The 23,219-nt window shown below is 41.0% G+C and overlaps 1 protein-coding gene across 1 annotated transcript in view; it reads left to right on the top strand.

The window, feature by feature from the left end:
* PIN4 (peptidylprolyl cis/trans isomerase, NIMA-interacting 4) overlaps window positions 1–20,690 on the top strand; it is a 39,758-nt gene extending 19,068 nt beyond the window's left edge. Inside the window, exons 5-7 of the transcript XR_003942800.1 lie at window positions 12,690–12,693; window positions 14,543–14,545; window positions 20,679–20,690. The gene's annotated coding sequence lies outside the window, so the exon portion shown is untranslated. The remainder of the gene's footprint in view (window positions 1–12,689; window positions 12,694–14,542; window positions 14,546–20,678) is intronic.
* The last annotated feature ends 2,529 nt before the right edge of the window (window positions 20,691–23,219 follow it).

Here is a 23,219-nt window from a genome sequence, read left to right as displayed (position 1 = left end):
TCATGAATACCAGTTGGTAGCTATAGAATTTTGTTTATATGTTTTATACAATGCAGTACTGGTAGAAGCCTTTATCATTGAAGATTTCACTTATAGTTTATTATCTTTTTTTTGTGATTTTTTTTTCCCGAGGGGGCTATTTTGTCAAGGGTTATTTTGTGGGATGGGCCATTTTGTCAAGGGCTATTTTGTTAGGGGTTGATTTGTCAAGGGTTATTTTGTTACAAGGCTTTTTGTCGGGGCTATTTTATCGGGTCTGTTATGTTGGGGTACCCATCTACCCAATCTACCATTGCAACAAACAATAATTGAAAGATGTAATTCTTTATTAGAAACCTGATATGGCCACGTTTTGCCCTTAGGGCTACACAAGGTTATTTCAGTAACAGAATAAAACAGAGTATCAAACCACTTTCTTAGTATCTTACACAGCATCATAGCATTAGTCAAACAAATACCAATTGTCTGTATGTCTAATAGTTCTAAAACATACAAATACCTTCAATTTAACCCCACATCGTAAACTTCCATCCCCTAGTACAAACAACCAAAACAAAAAAAAAAAAGAGGGAGTGCACACCCTTCAACTAGATTCTATTGTTATTTATTTATTTATTTTTCAACACCAGATTCTAACAAGGGGGAAGGCCTACTCTATGTTACACTGCCGATGAACTCTGCTGTAATGTATTCAAGCAATAAGCCATTTTAGGAAATATCATTAACCCAAATAATCCAGCTTTGACTTCTAGCATGCATGTCCTTTGAAACTTGGTAAAAAAAATAGAGAGGCTCTTCAGATCTGCATCAAAATGGATGCAACAAACAGTGGGTCAAGAAGTGATTTCAATATAAATATCTTTATTAAAATATCACCTAATGTGGTCCATGTTTCGCTCACTCATGAGCTGCTGTAGGCATATAATACTAAAAAAAAACATAAAACACAATAATTGTGCATCCTATGATAACATCAAGACTGGATTACTGTAATACACTCTACAGTGGTCTGACTACAAAGGGTCTGCACCAGCTCCAATTAATTCAGAATGCTGCAGCAAAACTCGGAGAAGGTTACAAGAGACGTGACCACATCACACCATTTTTGCAAAACCTTCATTGGCTACCAGTACGATACAGGGCTAAATTTAAAACTCTTATGTCCGATCTTCAAGGCCCCCGAGGATTTGAAGAACAGGATGACCCTCTACACATCTCCAAGGACACGAAGGTCCTCCCAAGGGGTATCCCTAACCACGCCCGCTCCAAAAGACATTACACAATGTGATACCCGCAAGCGAGCTTTCTCTGGAGTAGCCCCCACACTCTAGAATGCACTCCCTGAAAGACTTCGCTTAACACAAAATCTCTACTTCAGGAAGCAGGTGAAAGCTTGGCTCTTCAGGTTTTTAATGGAAGAAGTAACTAACTTTTTAGTCTCACACACAGAGGCCTAGTGGTTAGGGTGGTGGACTTTGGTCCTGAGGAACTGAGTTCGATTCCCAGCACAGGCAGCTCCTTGTGACTCTGGGCAAGTCACTTAACCCTCCATTGCCTGCCGCATTGAGCCTGCCATGAGTGGGAAAGCGTGGGGTACAAATGTAACAAAAATAAAATAAATAAACAAGGAGTGACACAGGCTGCCCATACTGCATCAGGATATGTTTATCCACTCCAGCTGAGATAATATTTAATCATCTCTCTGACCGCATGTGCAACTTTCTTTAAATTAGTCACCTTATTTTCTAACTTCTCTTACTCTTTTACCTATCTATATGTTCCATCTTTTCTTATACCCTGCATTGTCTATTAAAATGTTCTATTATGTATTGTGTTGACATTGTAAGTAGTATACTGCTGTAATTGTCTATTGCTTATATCTGATTTATTCTTACTGTACACTGCCTTGAGTAAATTCTTTCAAAAGGGGTAAATAAAGCCTAATAAATAAATAAATAGCAAAAAAAAAAAAAAACATATAAAATGTGAGGAATCCAGGACAATATATGACTAACAGCAATGAACAATTCCAATAAAAATTAATACATTTATACCAAAAATGTAATCATGCATAGTAAATAGTACACACAAAATAAAAACTACTAATAAACGTATAGACAAGTCTATATGATGCATTAAAATATTTTGTGAACTTGTGCACGTTCAGTGATATTTGCCATCAACTCATTACGATTGACAAGCAAATATCTATGGTGCACCTTATGTGTTACAAAATAGAAAGGTATAAATATGTAGTTCACACTACAGGCAATAATGCTTAAGAATGTTTCATCATTATATACCAAATGCTGGGAGTGCCAAAGGACTCGCAATCCCAGGTCAACTGTGAGAAAATGCCCAACAGAACTAAAAAGGCCAGATAAAAATCTATTAAACCAAATTTCTAACTTTGTAAGGAACAACTTCCTTAAAAACAGCATCCTCAATTATTATTTATTCAGAAGCTCACTGTAGTTATAAAAATCAAAAGGGTTTGTAGTGGTAATTGCATGTAAATCAGATAATCGCCTAGCTTAGCAAACAATATGCCTAGACAGATATTCATCTGGAATACCAACTTTCTATACTCGTGTGTCTGAATGGTCACTACAGAACAAGAAAATTGCAAGTAAACCAGATTTTGTGTAACTAGTAATTTCCCAAAGAAGCTATAAAAATGTGAAATATGTATATTATGTATTAAACATGATAAAATATAATACTTGGTGGAAAATGCAAGCAGACTGACACAAATACTCCAATAGGATAATACAAAATATACCTATATTTCACTGAGGATTATATAATATATTTTATCTATCTATCTATCTATATATATATATCTGTCAGTGCTGAGAATTATACCTGAGAACTGTAAGACAAATATACCCAGCTATATAAATCATGCTTGTGGCCTATGGCAATAAGAAATGATAATCTGAATCCCCACTGCAGAAGTAAACTCAGATTCTCATCCTGAGACTTGCTCCTGGCTGGTTTCGGAAAAGATGTAGGGTTTCTTCTTATAGCTCTAGCTGAAAAACAAGATAATCAGTGCAGAGATGACTGTTATGGCTTCTGCAACCCAGTCTTTAGCACCTGTAGGCAGTTATGATCCTTAGTTTACTTCACTGTAACAAGGTTGTACGGGAAGGCCCAGTGCTTTGGCACGATAAGAGGATTTCTCTCCAGAGCGCTCGGATATGTATGTACTCTGGACTATGCCAAGCCAAATTCTAACGTTTTTGTCTTCCAAAAGTTCTGTGCAGACCGTGGTCAATTGTCCTCTAGGGACACTTTTGACCTAATCAGAACACGCATTCCTGCTGTCCAGTAGATGAAATCTAGCCTTCTAAGACAAGTCCAGTGTTGATCCAGATACCCCCCCCCCCCCTGAGCCTGTTGGCACCTCCAAAAGGGGCTCACCGGTGTTACCATATACTGAGATGAAGTGCAGATATTTTTTGTGCTAACAGTGTCCTTGGGCTGAAAGAGAAACAGGAAATGTCCAAGCAGATATAATACTCTTGCTCACACAAATGATTCAGGTCCAGGCCTGTATGTGGACATAGGCCCAGTGGTGTGCTGGAGCAGGCTCTCACAGGCTCTCAAGAGCCGTTTGTTAAGTTTTTAAGAATTTTGGGAGCCGATTCTCCACGGCTACTTTAACAAATGGATCCCAAAATGTGGGCTTGGGTCCCTCCTGAATTCTCTTTTACTTTGCTGGCAAGAGAGAGCCCACTGTTAACAATTTAGCAGCACACCCCTGCATAGGCCTCAGTTGCATACAAGACGACACACCTGGGACACCTCTACAGGTTTACTTTTCAATAAAAAAAACTACTATCAAATTCACCAGTGTTAACAGCAACATTCTCAGACTCGTCTTAATGCAACAGCGTTTGAAAACAGTGCATGATATATACTTAGCACTTCCTGGTTTAATTTAGCTTATTTTTTTTAAACGGTAAACAGTACAGTCTAAAAGAGATTTAAAAAAAAATAACCGAAACCAGGTCAAAAGTACAAATATTACATATTACAACAACATAACAGATTTTTTAAAAACACTTTGGATGTCCAATTGCAAGTTTATGGCACCTAATCAGAAATCTTCAAAGTCGTCAAAATTTAAAAACCATGTATATGAACATGTTTTATGCATTAAAAGCCTAAAAGTACCACTCCAAAGGGACACCACCTTGTAGTGGTGGAGGGGCTTCTGTGTTTCAATGACTCAGGGGCTATGCTGAAGAGTTACCCATATCAGACAGGCCTCTGAGGAGAAACCAGACAAAGAGTGTCCCAAACTAGGGAGAGTGGAAAGATGGTGACCTGAAGCTCGTAAGCTCAAAGGCCCAGCTGTCCTCTGAAGTTCTGTCTTTGTTCACTTGAAATTTCCTCTCTGCATTTACAGTTACCTTAACTGAGAGGAAGAGGACAATGGGGGGGTCAGCCGCCGATGGCCAGCGTTTTTGTCCCCTGTGCAGCAAGTGTGGGACCGCTGCGCGACGAGCTGCCCACAGATGACTGGGTTAATGAGTCCTTTGATTAGTGCCGGCGAAGGAGCGTCGATGCTCTTGGACCTGGAAACAACTTCATCACTCCCAAATCATTTAACCACCATGTCCAAAGGAGTGGAGGAGTGTGTTAGGAGTGTATGCTGAAACGGAAGTCATTTACAGCTGAACCCGTGTCGGTGGTGCCACTCCTAAACCCGTAAGAGCTATCAGCTTGGAGTTTTTGGCTCCCGTGGAGGTTACATTGAATATCATCTGGAAGGCGTTCCAGGACCTAACGGTGTTAGTAAATAATTTTGCTTCAGATATAATCTTATTAGTGAGCCACATGGATAATCTAATCGAATCCTTTGAGAATGAAAAATTGATACAGCAAATTAAGCTCTACAGGAGTAGGAAACGGTTAAGATTTTGAAAATGATAATAGACCAGAAAAATTTGAACAAAATGAATATTATTACAGATGATTAATATCGAGATTGTTGTTTTCCCAGAGTTCCGGGTATGACTCCTAAATTTTTTTCCTCTGAAATGATTCCTCTTAGTATATTAATTCAAAAGGAGTGAAGCCTGTGAAACTGGGATTACCTTAATCAGTGGGAATTGGATTAGAGATTCAAGTGTTTGTATTGTTAAATAATTTCTGGTTTTAAAAGAGAAAAAAAATGAAAGGTGTATTATTTCCACTAATATTGGACAATAAGTATGTTTCCAACGAAATTAATTGACTATACACCGTTTTGGGTTTGAAGAAGCCAACCAGATGATCAATGTGGAATAATGATTCAGATAAATAATAACTGGGGATAATCAGGTCAATACCACGTTTGTTTAATTGATCTCCTTGTCTTGGTTCACTCTCCCTATTTATTTTGTGGTCTAAGAAAGAGAAAGATTGTATATAAACCATTTATCTAGTTGAGATTGTTTTCTTCTAATATTGTAGTAATGTACAGTCATCTCTGTATTACTTTTGCAAGTGACCCTTGTAAAATGAAAAATTATAAATAAATGATTTTAAAAAAGCCTAAAATTAAACCCATAAATTGGTTTTTAAGAGTTCACTGGCCAGTGGTATATAGTAGCACTGAATCCCATAGAAACAAAAAGTGCCTGAACTCGATCTTGGAATGCATATTCGTTCCAATTACATCATCTAATGAGATGACCAATTATAAGGCTCCAAAATCATCAAACTTCAACTGTATATGTTCTAATATGGTCTTAATAATAAAAATGTAAAAAGAAGATTAACAGAATGCCCAGACCTGTCCAAAGTATACTGCATAAATGAAAAACGTATTGTCAATACAGTATGATGTATTGACAATAAACTATTTTTGTTTACTATCAAAATCCTTAATAAAACAAACCCAAATGGATTTATAATATAACACATCAATAAAAACTCATAAAAATTAATTTACACCAAAGCACTTTACTACTATGAAACTGTGAAAGAATAAATAAGTAACAAAAATTCATAATAAAAAAACAGACAACTTAGTTTAAAACCTGAGGGAGACTTCCTAAAGACAGACTAACAAATCAAGTTTTATTTTTAATTTTAGGCTTTTAATGCTTGAAACATTGTGATATATACTGTTTTAATTTTGACAACTTTGAAGCTTTCTGATTGGATGCCCCACTTTATTATGTCACTGGAATGCATATGCGATCTAATCACGAGTTAATGGTGCCTTAAGCATTTTTAATCTGTTTTGTTGTAACGTAATATTTTTAGTTTTGATCTGGTTTTAGTTATGTTCAAAATATTTTGTGTTAAACTAAACCAGGAAGTATTAGATATGTCTCCCATCAAGCACCATTTTCAAACACTTGCAGTAAAAGGAATCTGTGAGAATGTTGCTGTCAGAACTGGTAAGTTCGATACTAGTTTTTATTGAAAAGCCCTTTTATTTTTATAACTATAGTGAGCTTCTGAATAAATAATAATTGAGGTTTCGTATGTTAATTTGTTTTTAGAGAACAGTGGTTTTGTACATGCTGTTTTTAAGGAACTTGTTCCTTACTAAGGACCTCTTTGATCAAGCCACTCTAATGGCTCCCTATGTGGCGGTAATGCCGACAAAGCCCATTCACTTTGAATGGGCTCCATAGGCATTGCTACCCTTGGAACTGCTAGCATGCTTGATAAAAGAGGCCTTAATTTTGAAATTTTGTTTAATAGATTTTTATCTGGGCTTTTTAGTTCTGCTAAGCATTGTTTTGTAACACATAATCGAAAGGGGCGCCCAAGTTTTCCTGAGGACGTCCCCGTGAAGGGGCAGGTAAACCTGTATTATCAAAACAAGATGGACGTCCATCTTTCGTTTCGATAATACGGTCAGGGATGCCCAAATCTTGACATTTAGTTTGTCCCTAGAGATGGTCGTCCTTAGACTTTGTCGTTTCTGATTTTCGGCGATAATGGAAACTAAGGACACCCATCTCAGAAACGACCAAATGCAAGCCCTTTGGTCATGGGAGGAGCCAGCATTCCTAGTGCACTGGTCCTCCTGACATGCCAGGACACCAACCGGGCACCCTAGGGGGCACTGCAGTGGACTTCATAAATTGGTCCCAGGTACATAGCTCCCTTACCTTGTGTGCTGAGCCCCCCAAAACCCACTCCCCAGAACTGTACACCACTACCATAGCCCTAAGGGGTGGAGGGGGCACCTAGATGTGGGTACAATGGGTTTCTGGTGGGTTTTAAAGGGCTCACATTTACCACCACAAGTGTAACAGGTGGGGGGGGGGGGATGGGCCTGGGTCCGCCTGCCTGAAGTACACTGCACCCACTAAAACTGCTCCAGGGACCTGCATACTGCTGTCATGGAGCTGGGTATGACATTTGAGGCTAGCATAGAGGCTGGCAAAAAATATTTTTAAAAACATTTTTTGATAGTGGGAAGGGGTTAGTGACCACTGGGGGAGTAAGGGGAGCTCATCCCTGATTCCCTCCGGTGATCATCTGGTCAGTTCAGGCACCTTTTTGTGGCTTGGTCGTAAGAAAAAAAGGACCAGGTAAAGTTGTCCAAGTGTTCATCAGGGACACCCTTTTTTTTCCATTATGGGTCGAGGACACCCATGTGTTAGGCATGCCCAAGTCCCGCCTTCGCTATGCCTCCGACACGCCACCGGGAACTTTGGTCATCCCCGTGACGGAAAGCAGTTGGGGATGTCCAAAATCAGCTTTCCATTATACCGATGTGGGCGACCCTGTGAGAAGGACGCCCATCTTGCAATTTGTGTCGAAAGATGGGCGTCCTTCTCTTTCGAAAATAAGCCTGATAAGGTGCACCATAGATATTTGCTTGTCAAATGTATTGAGTTGATGGTAGGTATCACTGAATCTCACATGCACAAGAACACAAAATATCTTGGGGCCCTATTTACTAAGCTGCGCTGTAGGACCGCTTTTTAGCATGTGTTACTGCTATAGACAGATGGGTGTCTCTAGCATTAGTGGGTGCTAATTTTTAGCACATGCTAAAAAGCGTGGCTTAGTAAACGGGGCCCTTATTGTCCACATGTTTATTATTATTAGTTTTTATTTTGTGTGTATTATTTACTGTGTATGATTGCATTTTTCTTATAAATGTTTTAATTTTTATCAGAATTGTTCATTGCTGTTAGTACACATATAGGGCTACATTCTATAAATAGCACCTAAAAAATTGGTCCTGGAAAACCTCCACTTAGGCGGTATTCTATAAACTGCCTAGTTTGGTGTGGTTTATTGAATAAACGCTTAAATGGAGAGCTGTGTATAAATGCATCTAAATTTACACATGGAGCACCATTCTGGAATAGCATGCATAACTCGAAGCCATGCCCCTGTTCCGCCCTAAAACACCCATTACCCTTCCTTTTCTGTACCCTCCCTTTTTTAGACTATTTTAGGTTTGGATCCAGCGCCTAACTTTATGTATGTTGGTCCCAATTAAATCTAATTAGTGACAATAATTACTTGTTAAGCCAATTGGCACTAATTAGCTTGCTCAATCAGGAACACGCCTAAATTTGCACATACAATTTTTGGCAAGCTTTATATAATTATACCCCTGAAGCAGCCCATGCACGGGCGAAACATGGACCACATCAGATGATATTTTAATAAAGTTAATAAAGTTATTTATATGAAGATCACTTCTTGACCAGTGGTTTGTTCCTCTCAAATTTGTTTTCACACTGTATAGACTTTTGCTATAATGGTGTAGATTTTCCATCACCAGGGCAGATGGGAATACATCAGCTTAGAGGGGAAGTCCAACTGTAGCCCATCTGCATGGAAGAGTGGCCTAATGGTTATTGCAGGTTATTGCAGTGGACTTTGATCCCATTTTCCTGGGTTCAGTTCCCACTGCTGCTGCTCTTTGTGACCCTGGGCAAGTCACATAACCCTCTGTTGCCTCAGGTACAAAAACCAAGATTGTGAGCCCTCTGGGGACAAAGATACTACCTGCTTATAATTGGATTGTAAGCCACATTGAACCTGATTTATCCACATGACTGCTGTCATCAGAGAAGTCAATGCATTTCCCCTGCTGTCTATGGAGAACTTGTGTTACAGGTAATCATACTGTCAGACCAGTCCATAGTAATGGGTTGTGTCTCTCTACCAGTGAATGGAGAAATTAGTTCTTGTGTTTCTCCCCTTAAGGGTATTATGTGGCATAGAATGTTCAGTATTTCTCTGTCTCCCAAGTAGATGGATGACAGGCTAACAGCCCTGCTGCTGACCTGGTTCATAACTAGTTTCAATTGAGCTATAACTATCCTTTTGAGGTTTTCTGCTCCTGAGCCAATTTTATACTGAGGGTTGAGTTTGGGGGTGCCTATTTGGCTTGTTCTCCTGAACCAGCCCCATTTGAGTTGGAGGTGCCCTCCCAGGCTTGTTATCCTGACCCAGTTTAATGTCTGAGGTTCAGTTGAGTTGGGGTGCCTTGTTTTGCATAAGCTCCTGTTAAAAAAAAACAGGCAGCTGTTCTATGGAGCTGAGGTATATCTCAGAGGTCTCCGAGATCCCTACTACCCCTCCCCACCTCACGACCATTGAACCACCAGCTTCTCCTGTGGAAGTCAGCCTGCACTGGGTAAGCCTATTGAATTTAAGTTATTTCAGCACTCTGGTGTTTGTGCCTCTGTACTTTATTAAGCTCTCACTGGCTTGACTTTTTCTCACAGCAGGGATTACTGACAAGGAACCTTTGTTCTTCCGGTTTCTATAAGCAGTGAAAAGTTCTATGTGACTATCTATAAGCAGCAAATATTTCTTTGACTTATATGGAGGATTAACTACTCCTATTTGTGTGGCATTACATTTTCCTCAATGTTCCAAACTGTTACAGTTTTTTCCGCCAGAATTCTTTTACCATTTCTGAGTAATTCCTAGCTGTTTGATTCACAGTAGGCAAATCCAGACTTTTATTAGCTTTCCTCAAGTTTAAAAAAAATGTACCCCTTACTAGGGCATACGTTCCTGTTTGGTTCATTGCTGTATGCTGCAGTTTAATTTAATTTTGTAATTTTTGGTGCAGTCACCTTAATGATTACAGTAGCTGCCTGAATACTAGATAACAGATTCTGCTACTTTTCTCTCTGTTTAATTTGAATATCAGTTAGGCTAAGCTATTCTTATGTGCAGCTGTGAGCCATTAATTGTAGTTAACTATAAGTTTTTCCTGTATGGAGTTCCTAAAAATTAACTGTTTATTTATTTATTGCATTTGTATCCCACCTTATCCCACCTCTTTGCAGGCTCAAAGTGGCTTACAATACATCATGAGTAGTGGAAGAATGTTAGTAAATAAACATTTAGTATTACAAAGTCTTGGTCATCATGATGATAATTAAACAAAGTTATAGTATACAAGCAGATAATTGAGAAACAGTTCTAAACATATATAGGCGAGTTGTGCATATTCACATTGGTTGATCGTTGTAGTATGCTTTATTAAAGAGATGGGTCTTCAGTGATATGCGGAAGTTCTTTCTTTCGTAGATCGATTTTAAGCTGCACGGCAGTGCGTTCCATAACTGTGTGCTCAGGTAGCTAAAGTTTGACGCATGTATTTCATTCCTTTGCAGCTGGGGAAGTGCAGATCAAGGAATGTGCGGGATGATCTTTTGGCATTCCTAGGTAGTAGGTCTATCAGGTCAGACATATAAGCTGGTGCGTCTCCATGGATAATTTTGTGAACTAGTGAGCATATTTTGAACGTGATGCGTTCCTTAAGTGGGAGCCAGTGTAATTTTTCTCGTAAGGGCTTGGCGCTTTCAAATTTTGGTTTGCCAAATATGAGTTCATCAGCCAGCTGGCTATATTTTGGAATAAATAGCCAAACTTGCTTTTTAGTCCTCTTCCCTACCTCCCCCCCCCCCCCCCACCAGTATTCTTTAAAAAAAAAATTCTTATCTGGTCAAAGCTGTACAATGCAACTCGTGGCTGTATTCTACCAAAGTTGATGGGTGCTGTTTATTTTTAACATGAGTTACTCATCTGTCTTACCAGATTCAGGATAGTTGCATTAGTTTCTTCAGTTACTGAAATGGTGCAGCTGAAGAAGTTTAGTAGCCACTGATGATTTGGAGCTGGCCCAATTACACAGTTTTTCTATTCATCTGTGGTTCATCTTCACATATAGATCTAGATTCTATATATCATGCCTTAAAAAAAAATCAGCGCTGAAATGAAATTCACCTAAGTGTATTCTATAATGTATACCTCAATTTAGGCATACTTTATAGAGTAAGCCCAAAGTTCTGCACTGTATAGAGAATAGGTCAAGCACTGCTCCGTGCAACTAAATTTAGTAACAGGCAGTTACACTAAATAAAACAATGTAAATCCTGACACCTAAATTATGCACAGACCAGGTGTATTCTATAATAATGTACATAGATTTTAGAAATGCCCATGACGTCCACTTTTCATCTATGCAACTTAGAATTTATGTGCACCACATTACAGAATACGCTTAGACAGTTCTGCATGTAATTTCTAATTAATGTTAAGTAGTGCTAATAATTGGTTGTTAATATCCAATTATCAATGCTGATTAGCTTGTTAACCAATTAGCTTTTGTGCATTGTTATGGAATACACTTCAATTTCCACGTGGAAATCTCAGAGCAATAGGTAGCATCCTGGGGATAGTGCACAGTTCTTTCTATATCTTCCTGGACTTCTCAGCCCGTGTCTAGTTGTCCACCTGGGTTGCATGGTTGTTCAATGGCACTGATATTGCACACTAACTGCACCCACTGCTATTGCACAGTGGTGACATCCAGCTGTGTTGCATGATGGCACCAACCACCATTTAGCAGCTGCTGCTAAACATATATTTAACATTTGTACCCCACATTTTCCCACCTATTTGCAGGCTCAATGTGGCTTACATAGTACTGTAGTGGTGTTTGCCAATTCAGTTGATAACAAATGCAAAGTTATATTGTGGTCAGATGAGGTAGGTGTGGATCAGACATCATGGGGTCGAAGGAAGTGAAGATTTTATATTGTCCAGTACGATCATTAGTTATGCTGTGTTTCTGGGTGTGAGGATTTACATTGGATCTGTGGGATAGGCCTTTTTGAAGAGGTGAGTTTTTAGTGATTTCCTGAAGTTTAAGTGGTCATGGATTGTTCTCCCAGCATTTGGGAGTCCATTCCATAGTTGTGCGCTTATGTAGGAGAAGCTAGATGCGTAAGTTGTTTTGTATCTTAGGCCTTTACAATTTGGGTAATGTAGATTTAGGTATGATCGTGGTGATCCGATTCTGTTTCTGGTTGGTAGATCTATGAGGTCTGTCATGTAGCCTGGGACTACGCCGTAGATAATTTTGTGGACCAAAGTGTAGATTTTGAAGATGATCCATTCTTTTATTGGGAGCCAGTGCAACTTTTCTCGTAGGGGTTTGGCACTTTCGAATCGTGTTTTACCATATATCAGTCTGGCTGCTGTGTTTTGGGCGGTTTGGAGTTTTTTTGTGAGTTGTACTTTACATCCCGCGTAGATTCCATTACAGTAGTCTGCATGGCTTAGGACCATTGATTGTATTAGGTTTCGAAAAGTTTCCCTCGGGAAGAAAGGTTTTATTCATTTGAGTTTCCACATTGCATAGAACATTTTCTTTACTATGGTATTTACTTGGTTCTCGAGAGTGAGGTTGCGATCGATCGTAACGCCGAGTATTTTTAAGCTGTCTGAAGTAGGGAGTGTGTGTCCTGGGGTCCTTATGGTTGCGGGTTTGTAATTGTTATGTTGAGATGAGAGGATGAGGCAGTATGTTTTTTCAGTATTGGTGATAATGGTGATCCTTGAGGTACTCCGCAGGCTGCTTTCCACGGTGGTGATATGTTTGAGTTTGATTTTACTTGGTAAGTTCTTGGTTAGAAAGCCCTTGATCTGATTAAGTACGTTTCCATCTATCCCGAAGTGGCCCAGGAGTCTCAGTAGTATGTTGTGGTTTACCATGTCGAATGCGCTCAACATGTCAAATTGGAGGAGGAGTGTGCTTTTACCTATGGCTATTTCCTGCTTGAATTTGGCCAGGAAGGTGACCAGGATAGTTTCAGTGCTATGGTGGGATCGGAATCCTGATTGTGAGTCGTGTATTATTGAGACCTTGTCCAGGTAGTCTGTAAGCTGTTTGGCCACCAAGCTCTCCATCAATTTTACTACTAGAGGGATAGACACAACTGGGTGATAGTTGGTGAGATCATTTTTTTTTCTTAGTGTGGCACTTATACAAGGGCTTTCCTTAATTAAGCTGCATAGCTATACATATCACATGTGAAATATGTATAGTGGATGTATTGCAAGACCTGAGACTGGGACTGCAAAAGACATTTTAACAGTGTGAATTAGGATTCCTTGGTGTAGTAGAAATCACTTATTGTTGGGGTTGGAAGGGTAGAGGGTGGAGGTGGGAAGAGGGTTATTATAGCTGCTCATTGTTATTATTGTTCTCTATTTGTAATTTATACACAACAGTTGCACAGCATATTGTTCCTTTTTATATTTTAATAAAAAGATTTAATTATAAAATCATAAGTGTTCGAGGCTTCTGCAGATGAGGACAGAGCCCACGGGGACGGGGACAGAACCTGCGGGGACGGGGCGGGGATGGAGACAAACTTTGTCCCCATGTCATTCTCTAAAGCTGAATGATATCCTATGAATATATAACAGGTCAAGGATGCTAAAGTATTTATAATTTCTGGCATCCATACTGTAAGATAGATACCTCTTGCTTGATACCTATGTCAATGAGGAATGAAACAGTTACTAAGCACCAGATGTTAAAAGTGAGGCTCAGAGGGGGGCATCACATGACCTGCTCAGGAATGGCTGCCTGATTGAGTGGCTCCTGCCGATGAGAATATATTCTCTATTATATCAGCCATTAAACCCATCCTGAGCTGAACCTCATATCACTTCTTATTTCAGTAAGCTATGGCTTTAAAATATTTGAAAAGTGAATCTTCATCTACGCAGCAGTCAATATCCAAATGCCTGAAAATGGATCATGTCTCTCCAGATCAAACTGCTTTACCACCAGATTTGCCGAACTCACAGGAATCGCTTGCTGATGACACAAAATTGCTGTGTGAATTATTGCAAAAGAACTTTTTAAGTACTGCTGAAATTAAAAATGAGCTTACCAAAATTTCAGCCTTGCTTACTAGATCGAATGTTCGGCTAGAATTACCAGAAGAACGCATGGTGGCAAACAATGCTCACCATGCAGCAGCACCTTGCTATATTAGATTTGATGCAAGCAGATGTAACACAAGTATCAGCCTGCTTATCCGACATTGCTGCCTGGATGTCCAACCGCCACCTGAAACTGAACATGGCCAAGACCGAGCTTATTGTCTTCCCACCCAAACCCACTTCTCCTCTCCCTCCACTCTCTATCTCAGTTGATAACACATTCATCGTCCCCGTCTCATCTGCCCGCAACCTCGGAGTCATCTTCGACTCCTCCCTCTCCTCTGCGCATATCCAGCAGATAGTCAAGACCTGTCGCTTCTTCCTTTATAACATTAGAAAAATTTGCCCTTTCCTCTCTGAGCACACCACCCGAACTCTCATCCACTCTCTCATTACCTCTCGCCTTGACTACTGCAACCTACTCCTCACTGGCCTCCCACTTAGCCATCTATCCTCCCTTCAGTCTGTTCAGAACTCTGCTGCATGTCTTATCTTCCGCCTGGACCGATACACTCATATCACCCTTCTCCTCAAGTCACTTCACTGGCTCCCGATAAGGTACCGCATACAGTTCAAGCTTCTCCTACTAACCTACAAATGCACTCGATCTGCAGCCCCTCCTTACCTCTCTACCCTCATCTCCCCTTACGTTCCTACCCATAACCTCCGTTCTCAAGACAAATCCCTCCTTTCAGTACCCTTCTCTACCACCACCAACTCCAGGCTCCGCCCTTTCTGCCTTGCCTCACCCCATGCTTGGAATAAACTCCCTGAGCCCATATGCCAGGCCCCCTCCCTGCCCATCTTCAAATCCTTACTCAAAGCCCACCTCTTCAATGTCGCCTTCGGCACCTAACCACTATACCTCTATCCAGGAAATCTAGACTGCCCCAACTTGACATTTCGTCCTTTAGATTGTAAGCTCCTTTGAGCAGGGACTGGCCTTCTTTGTTAAACTGTACAGCGCTGCGTAACCCTAGTAGCGCTCTAGAAATGTTAAGTAGTAGTAGTAATGACTTGTCTATAATGTACACATGCTCAGCTTGCCAGAACACTGTGAAGGAGCTGATCTGTGTGTAATTTTCTTCAGTCCTCTCTACCTGAGAATCTGAGATCCTGGGAATTGCCTTTAACACCCCGCTCAAAATTGAATGCATGCATGCACAGGGAGTTTCTATCTCACGCCCAGTAGTTATGAAACTTCTTCGATACAACCAAGTGTTGCAAATATTGCAATCATCCAAATCTGTTCTTTTCCAAAGTAAGAAACTGACCTTTTCTCCCGACTTCGCTAAAACTACAGCGCACGACAGGAAGAGCTTTTTAGACTTAAGACCCAAACTCAAAGCCCTTTGTGCCCAGTATGGACTTTTCTATCCAGCCAAAATGAAAGTAACCTACCACAACGTTACTAAAATGTTTGATAATCCAGAATCTTTGCACATTTTTTTGTTTGGATGAACAATCTAGCTCTCAACTGATATGAATTTGCAAATGTGGTTCTGCTTCCAGTATTGTATAGTAACGAAGTAAAAGTAACGTGTTAAGTAAACATTTTATTACTTTTACTTGTTACCGAGTGCATTTTACTTGTAACGAAGTATTATCTGAACCAGTTTTAAGTACTTTTACCTTGTTACGTGCTGCTTTGTTACAAGTAAAAGGCTGAAGTACTAAGTTTTCCTCCCCCTCCTCCTTTTCACATGGTTCCGACATCTCTCCAACCAATTTCCCCCCATGGGGTCCTTAAAATTTGCATTCAGTCTCTAGCATTGCTTAAGGCATCCTCTCTCCAGTCCGGTCACTTTTTCTCCTTCATTCCTCACTCTATTTAGCATTACTCTTGTTTTTTTTTTTAAAGGCTGCTCTTTTTACTACTACTCCAAATTATTATGTACCAGCCACCTGCAATTTAGAGAGAAAAAAGAATAGGAAGGCCAGCGTATGAGAAAAGCAATTCTTTAATTTCTTACCAATGTAAAGTTACAATTACAAATGCTAGTTTCTCATGTGGAGAGGAGGGGACACAAACATGTGGTCTGCCTCTCCCACATAATGCTCTGATTCAATCATTTATATACCTTTTGTGTTAAGCAAGGCTTCACATTACTTCAGCACTTATCTTCCTGAGAGATCATTCTATCCTCTGTTCTCACCATATATTTTCCCTTAAGTCGCTAACACATTCTTCTGTTTATACTAGTTTATTTCCCAAGGTCTGCTTTGCACCCTAAGGTTATAAATTCCTGAGTTTACACAGGCTCATGTTCTTTAATAAATTACAGGCTTCTCAATCTCTGATAGATTCCAGACTGGCTTGTCAGCCTCTGCCTTTTTTGACCTGTGCTGGGGTACTGATCTGTGCTCATAATCCTACACTCTCCCTCCCCTTATTATCTGGCCCTTAAAACTTGTCTTTTATAAGTTTCTGAGGTGTTGGGGGAGAGGGGTATAGGTCCGGTCAGGCAGCTTATCACTCACTCTTTGAACATCCACTCTATGTCCTTGATCTGCTTCCTAGAGAACTCCTTGCACTCTGTGTATAGCTGGGTTGCTGTGGCTGCTGGTTGCCAATACCCTCGTTCAGGTTGCTGCTCAGCTCAAAGTCTGCCCACCCTGGGATCGCCATTCTGTGCCCTCAATGAATTTAACGGGCTGCCTTCCACCATCACTGCTTTCCTCCCTTCTCCATGCTGCCGCCAGCTAGCACGAGCTGCCTCTGCAAACAGCGTCCCCTGTTTCAGCAGCATGTGTATAGTGCCCTCTGGTTAGTCAGCAATGAAGACAGGCAAACCTCTGGCAGACTATCAGCGGCATAATCGAAACAGAAGGACGCCCATCTTCCGACACAAATCGGGAGATGGGCGTCCTTCTCTCAAGGTCGCCCAAATCGGCATAATCAAAAGCCGATTTTGGGCATCCTCAACTGCTTTCCATCGCAGGGATGACCAAAGTTCATGGGGGCATGTCGGCAGTGTACCGAAGGCGGGACGGGGGCGTGGTTAAGAGATGGGTGTCCTCGGCCAATAATGGAAAAAAGAAGGGTGTCCTAGACGAGCATTTGGCCGACTTTACTTGGTCCAATTTTTTTCACGACCAAGACTTGAAAAGGTGCCTGAACTGACCAGATGACCACCGGAGGGAATCGGGGATCACCTCTCCTTACTCCCCCAGTGGTCACCAACCCCCTCCCACCCCACAAAAAAATTTAAAAACATTTTTGCCAGCCTCTATGCCAGCCTCAAATGTCATACCCAGTTCCATCACAGCAGCATGCAGGTCCCTTGAGCAGTTTTTAGTGGGTACTGCAGTGCACTTCAGGCAGGCGGACCCAGGCCCATCCCCCCTTACCTGTTACACTTGTGCTGGTAAATGGGAGCCCTCCAAAACCCACCCGAAACCCACTGTACCCACATCTAGGTGCCCCCCTTTACCCTTTAAGGGCTATGGTAGTGTTGTACAGTTGTGGGTAGTGGGTTTTGGGGGGCTCAGCACCCAAGGTAAGGGAGCTATGCACCATGAGAGCAATTTATGAAATCTACTGCAGTGCCCCCTAGGGCATATGAGGGGGACCAGTGCACTATGACTGCTGGCTCCTCCCATGACCAAAGGGCTTGGATTTAGTCATTTTTGAGATGGGCGTCTTCGGTTTCCATTATGCCCGAAAACCGGGTATGACCATCTCTAAGGTCGACCATCTCAACATTTAGGTCAACCATCTCTTAGATCAACCTAAATATTGAGATTTGGGCGTCCCTGACCGTATTATCGAAATGAAAGATGGACACCCATCTTGTTTCGATAATACGGGATGCCCCGCCCCTTCGCGGGGACATCCTCAGAGATGGACGCCCTTATAAATGGGCATCCCCATTCGAAAATGCCCCTCGATGTAGCCTTCTCTCTGCTGCATCCCACCCATGTGGTGGAGGTAGGACGCAGCAGAGAAAAGGCACCATAACCCACTGGAGGTTGCCTGCCTGTTCACTGTTGGGACCTTACAGCCCATTCGAGGTTGTTTTGCTGCGTTAACCCCTGTAGCTCCTTACCCTGATAGAGACTGTGGCTTTATTTTTGTTATATCATTTAGATTTATTTTTACATCCACATATAGTGTGTCCCTTGGATTGTTTTTGAAGGCCATTTTGTCCACTTCTACTCTTCTTTGCTAAACGCTCCCCCACCCCAAGCCATGCCATTTAACAGCTACTGGGAACTAGAACTCAGATGCAAGTTACATTAGCACCAATATGGAATCTTTAGATCCAACTGATGCCAAGGATGTTAATGTTTCAATGTATCCATAAAATACTTTTTACTCAAAAACATTATTTATTTATTGTATTTGTACCCCACATTATCCCACCTTTTGCAGGCTCAATGTGGCTTACAGAATATGGAAATGAGAACGTCATTACATGATCTAAGAAAACAGTTGATCGATCATAAGCTGAGGTGAAAGAGGAATTTAGGTAGAAGGTGTTAGGTAAGGTTAAGCACTTACTTTTTTTTTTTTACTTGAGTACGAGTACATTTTTAATGCAATTTATCATTGTACTTTTTACTTTTACTTAAGTATCAAAATATGCATTTATCTTTACTTTTACTCAGTACCCAGCTTTTACATATGTATGTAGGATAAGATATGTAGAAGAAAGGAGGAGAGTAAAGAAATCAATGAAAAGGAAGCCCTGGAAACGGAGTGAAAAGAACAGAGAGCAGCAGAATCAGAGACTGGGACCAACATGATCAGAAAAACAAAATCACCAGACAACAAAGGTAGAAAAATCATTTTATTTTCATGTTAGTATTTGAAATATGTCCAGTTTGAGAATTTACAGCTGCTATCTTACTTTGCACTGTATAGGAGGAAATGTGTTTCTGTCTTTCTGGTATTGTGCTGCATGCAGAATCTAGCTTCCTAGGATTTCAGGTTAATTTTTGAAGAATTTGAAGAGGGGCTATCTCTATTCTGCATGTGTCACTGCAAGGACAAGTGTCTGAATAGGACTCTGTTAGGTTCTGAGATTTTGATAACATATTGTGTTTCAGATTTGGCAAGACTGTTCTCCTAATTCCTAGCCTGTTTGCTAATTTGGTTTGTGTCATTTTGGGTATACTGGAGCTGTAACAGTTTACAGAAATTATTTATAATGAAATAAAATCACAAGTTATTTTTATTCTCCTATACTGATGTAATAGTTTCAATGATGCCTGTTTATATGCGCCATGGCTGGTAAAAGGGGTGTGGTGTTACGCTCTGCTACACTTCTCCGGGATGGGTCGGTTTCTGTTTCCTAACTTGGCAGCCGTCATCCGGCTTGGAGCAAGAGCAGCAGCCATCTTGGCTAGCTCAAGAGGAGGCAGCCATCTTGTCTAAACGAGAACAGGAAGGAACTCCATATCTGGTCGTGGGAGGATCTCCTATGGGGGCTGCCATGTTGGATGCACCTGAGTTTGGTTTGCTCTGATTGCTTCACTATTTAAAGCACTGCCTCCAGGCCTTCTTTGCTTCGGCCTCAATTGTTCTGAGGAGTTGTTGTTGGAGTGCTGTTCACTGGCTATCTCCTGTTCCTGATTTCCTGTGTACTGGACCTTGGCTACTTCTTGGATTTCGCTTGTTTGCTGCTTGCCTTGACCCTGGACTGATTTTTGACTATTCTTGCCTATTCGGAGTTCTGGTGCTGGACTGTGTCTGTATTCCTGCCATCCTGTCAGCGGCTGTGCAACCCTGCCGGTTCCAGAAGTCCTGGTGGCCACCTGCAGCTGAGGGCTCAACTCTTGGTGAATGGTGGTCGCTTCCCAGGTGAAACTAGGGGTTGTTTGGCTGCCTGACCAAGTACGGCATCTCTCCATCTTCGCCGTGCTCAGTCGGGGCACAAGGGCTCGCACATCTCCAGTCATAACATGTGGTTACTGTAGGGGTGGAGCCATAGTAATCCCACCCCTAAGATTACCCATAAGTGCTAGAACCTTTTTTCCTACAAAAAAAAGCACTGGGGGCAGGTGTCTGATAGTGGAGGAGTTTGTGTTGCTATCACTGAAGGGAGGGTAGAGAGAAGGTTCTAGACGGGGAGGGAGGGGATGAGAGCAGAAATGAGAGAGGAGATGCTGGATGGGTAGGGGGTGCCGACTAATAGGCTGCAGGGGGGTGCCAGAAACCCTAGCACCAGCTCTGCTTTTACTTAAGTACTTTGACCTAGTACTTTAAACAACACTGTCTGCTTCTAGTTCATTGCTGATATGCAAATTACTATGCTTAAATATGCATTACTCTCATCGACTTCACTCTCAGGTGACCTTGATGACCAGCCGTGATTCCATGCTTCGATGTTCCATCTGGAAATGCAGTTTTTTATTTTGCAATTGCATTTACTTTTTCTTCCTCTCTTCAATGTGGTCCACAATTGTCTTCCTCTCATAATACATATAAGCAGATCTGGAAATTATGCTCCTTCTCCCTTGCATGTCGACTGTACATTTTGTTACTCTAAATGTTAAGGCAAGCTGAAGTACTAACAATATCATAAATGTATGAAAGGAGTATAGGAGAATTCAGTATAGTTGCACCTGCAGCAGAGCTTAAATTGCAGTGAACCTAGCCAATAAACTGCTCACTTAATTGCTCTATGTATCACGTATAGAACAATTAAGTGAGCCGTTTACCAGCTAGGGTCACAGAAATTTAAGTTCTCATTCTCCTATACTACTTTCATAAGTTTATGATATTGTTAGTACTTGAGCTTGCCTTAGGATATATTGGAATTGTTTTTTTTTGTTTTCGTTGTGGCAATTTTATTTACCTCTCCCTTAGTGAGGTTCCTTCAAGTTCTAAATGTTAAGGACATATCTCATGTTATAAAAAGAAAGAAAATATTACTTTATCTGCAACACCTTAAGGCAGATATCTGCTTCCACTAGGAATCACATACCTCTGAAACCAAGGCTTTCTGCAAATCTTTTTGACCTGTGTTATGCTGCACCTACCTATGGTAAACAAAAAAATGGATTATTCTTACCAGGAAATACCTAGGTTTTCAGTACCTTTCACTCTGCTCCACATGGCAGATGGTTATGTGTAAATGGCACTCTCCTCTGCAGTTCCATCACCCTTTTAAATATTTATGCTCCAAAAACAGACGACCTACTGATTTTTCAAAATGTGGCTTCTGCATGCAATACTTCACGCTCTTCACATATGCAGATGGGAGGCAATTTTAACTTCCCTCTTGACCCGTTTCTGTACAGAACTTCCACCTGTTGCCCTACCAAACTAAAGGATAAATCCACCCTACTCGCTATGATGCAAGAACATATATGGACATATTTGTGGAGACTTTTGGATCCAGACGGTAAAGATTACTCCTTCTATTCTTCCCCTCACCACACCTACTCCAGGCTCGATTATTTTTTAGCTACCAAAGACCTCATACCCTTATTGCAATCCTTCAAATCCATTATATAACCATATCAGACAATGTAGCTGTTTCTTGTACATTTTCCTGGTCTTCTGATGTTTCACACCATCATAATTGGAGGCTCGATTCAGAGCTACTATCTGATCCAAACTTTATTAATCACATCACTCCTCTTTCAGAATAATTTTTCTCTCACAACACCATACTTGATATTAAATACAATCTGGGAGTCTTTCAAGGAATGCCTCAGAGGCAAAGTCATAAGCTACACAGCCTTTAAAAAGAAACAAAGCTACTTTTAGAGGGTGATAGCCACAATCTGGAATCCTATTTATTTCATAAACATGACCCATCTACTCTACAGCACTTACAGACTCTGAAGTTTAACTATAATCAAATTCTCAGCCAAATGGCTTCTGCTATTCATTTCAAACAATGCTCTGTGTATTACACCTCTGCTAACAAAGCAAACAAATTATTAGCCTCATATAGCAAAGGTCATTGCACTAAGCAGAGAATCACTACTATCAAAAGCTCCTAGTAGCCTAGTGGTTAGTGCAGCAGACTTTGATCCTGGGGAACTGGGTTTGATTCCCAGTGCAGCTCCTTGTGACTCTGGGCAAGTTACTTAACCCTCCATTGCCCCAGGTACAAATAAGTACCTGTATATATTATGTAAACTGCTTTGAATACACAATCCATTTATTCTGATCTTTACAACTCTGAAACCTCCACATTGGAAAAAGATATATTTGACTTTCTGAAATCTGTCACTCTACCCCATTTGTCAGGTCTTGGCACATGACATCACCAATGATGAAGTACATCTACCTATCAAAGCCAAATTTTTTAAAACATTCTCCTCCCTTTTGGTTCCTAAACTTGAATCAGGGCCATGCCAACACGGTAAGCGAGGTAAGCACGGCAGGGGGGCGCCATCCTCTGGGGGGCGCCCCGCCGCACCATGCTTACCTCACCCTCCCGCTCCCATGTCCCAACTACCCGCCCTCTTCTCCCCCCCCCCCCCACAAGATCCCTTTTAAATTTACCTCCGTCCGGCAGCGAAGACGCAGCGTCAGTGAAGGAGGCGACGCTCCCGACGTCTCTACTAGTCTTCCCTTCGCTCAGTGTTCCGCCTTCTTCTGATGTCAAGGTGAACTGTGATATAAGTACATAAGTGTTGCCATATTGGGACAGACCAAAGGTCCATTAAGCCCAGCATCCTGTTTCCAACAGCATCCAATCCAGTTACAAGTACCTGGCAAGATCCCAAAACAGTACAATACATTTTATGCTGTTTATCCTAGAAATAAGCAGTGGATTTTTCCCATCTTAATAATGGCTTAAGGGCTTTTCTTTTAGGAAGCTATCCAAATCCCTTTTAAACCCCGCCAAGCTAACTGCTTTTACCACATTCTCTGGCAATGAATTCCAGAGTTTAATTACATGTTGAGTCAAGAAATATTTTCTCCGATTTGTTTCAAATTTAATACTTTGTAGCTTCATTGTGTGCCCCCTAGTTCTAGTATTTTTGGAAAGAGTAAACAAGCAATTCAC

This window comes from Microcaecilia unicolor, chromosome 7, assembly GCF_901765095.1.
Source record: "Microcaecilia unicolor chromosome 7, aMicUni1.1, whole genome shotgun sequence".
NCBI lineage: Eukaryota > Metazoa > Chordata > Amphibia > Gymnophiona > Siphonopidae > Microcaecilia > Microcaecilia unicolor.
Note: the sequence above shows the minus strand (reverse complement) of the source record. Positions and strands in the feature narration are given on the sequence as shown.